The sequence below is a fragment of the Elephantulus edwardii genome, unplaced genomic scaffold (assembly GCF_000299155.1).
Source record: "Elephantulus edwardii isolate Elephantulus edwardi_28Jun2011 unplaced genomic scaffold, EleEdw1.0 scaffold00018, whole genome shotgun sequence".
Taxonomy (NCBI): Eukaryota; Metazoa; Chordata; class Mammalia; order Macroscelidea; family Macroscelididae; genus Elephantulus; species Elephantulus edwardii.
The window spans coordinates 30587032-30589154 of record NW_006399768.1 but is presented as its reverse complement, the minus strand read 5'-3'; positions in this window follow the sequence as shown (position 1 = coordinate 30589154).

Below are 2123 nucleotides of genomic sequence, written 5' to 3'. Positions count from 1 at the left end.
AATGAAAAACAGAAGAATGGTATTGTATTTTTTTGTAGTTAAAAAGGCAACTTCAAATTCTATCCTGAAGTATAATGTTGTGAGAGATTGGGTATTATCTGTAAACATACAAGGAAGACCAGACAATATGATAATTGTTCAAATATATAATATATTATAGCTATAGTTTCAAATCTTTGGCTAAAGCCAAATAGGAGTAAAAGGAGGAATTTGCCAAATTTTAGTCTGAAATTGACCAAATACTTATTCAATATGTGATAATGATAATTGGTGACTGGGACGAAAAAGTTGGAAACAACGAAAATGGAATGGAAACAGGAAAGTATGTACTTGATGACAGATATGAAGCCAGAAATCAAATTATCAAATTTTGTGTGCTCAATGTAATAATAAATACCTATTTTAAAAACCACAAACAGTGACTTTGCACATAGAACTCACTTGATGGAAGGAATCTTTACAGAAATTCAGCATCAGCAGACAAAACCAGGCCAGCTGCTTATGGTAGAACTGACCATCAACTACTGAGGAAGATTAAAACAAGTTCACGAGAACCAAAATACGATATTGTGTCTATTTCCCCTGAATCTCCAATGTCTTTTAAGAGCAGGTTGGAAGTATTAAAATCAATTATCGAAAGTCAGATTGAGTGGTGTAAATACATCAAGGATATCATTCATGAATGAAGCAAAAGGTTTTACAAAGTCAGTAGACCAAAAAACCAAAATGGATGTCAGGAGAGACTGAAAATTGCACTAGAGAATCAAGCAGTCAAAACAAAGAAAAGAAATACTGAAGTATAAGAGCTGAATAGATTTCAAGGGACAGCTCAAGAAGACAAATTAAAGTATTATAACAAAACGTGCTAAGAGCTGGATTTGAGAATTAAATTATAAAAAATTGCCCAGCATTTCTAAAGCTGAAGGAAGTGAATAATAAATTTAAGCATCAAGTTGTAATACTGAAATGTGGTATGGGCAAAATATATTCTTTTAATTTATTATTTATTTTTAAAATTCACTCATTCCTGCACATTTTACTCCCCTTCTTCTCACTTCCTCCCCAGTCCACTTTGCAATAAACCCCTTCTTCCAGATTGTCATGCATACAATGGCTAATCATATATTCTTTCCAGACAGTTCTTCCCTTCATCTGTTTCATTGCACTGTTCATTATCTAACCACTCTTTTCTTCCCCTAAACCCAATGTCAGTCCTATTATATCAGTACTGTGCTGAGTGAAATACTCAGTCACAAAAGGACAAATACTGCATAGCACCACTGTCATATAAGCAAAATCTTTGAGTGACCAAGAAACATCAAAATAAGATAGAAGGAATACAAAGAATCCTTATATCAAATAATTGACCAATACTAAATATTTTATTAAGTACCATATAATCAAGATCCAATATTAATTAAGAAAAGAGTTCAAGCTCCCTGAAGTCATTGACAAGAAATAAGGACCAAAGAATCTTGGTTATTAAATTAATATCAATTGCTATGTTTCAACTAACAGATGCAGCCCTGGAAGTACTTACTAGTTTATGCCAAGAAATTTGGAAAATAGTTGCCTGGTTAACTGACAAGAAGAGATCCTATATTTGTTTGCATTCCTAAAATGGGCGATGCAACAGAATGTGGAAGTTATCAACCAACATCATTAATATTACATGCAAGCAAAATATTGTTCAAAATATCCAAAAATGACTACAACAGTATATAGACAGAGAAGTGCTAGAATTTTTAGCTGGATTTAGAAGAGTATGAGGCACCAGAGATATCACTGGTGATGTCAGATGAATCTTGGCTGAAAGTGGAGAAAACCAGAAGAATATCCATTTGTCCTTTACTGACTATGCAGAGGTTTTTTACTGTGTGGATCATAAAAAATTATGGCTAACATCGAGTAGAACAGGAATTCCAGAGCTCTTAATTCTGTGAAACCTATACCTAGATCAAAAGGCTGTAGAGCAAATAAAGAAAGGACTTTAAATGGTTTAAAATTAATTTGTACATCAGGATTTTATCATCTCCATGCCTATTCAGTCTGTACACTGAGCAAATTATTTGAAAAATTGGACTCTGATGAAGAATCATAGGATTAGAGAAAGACTCATCAAT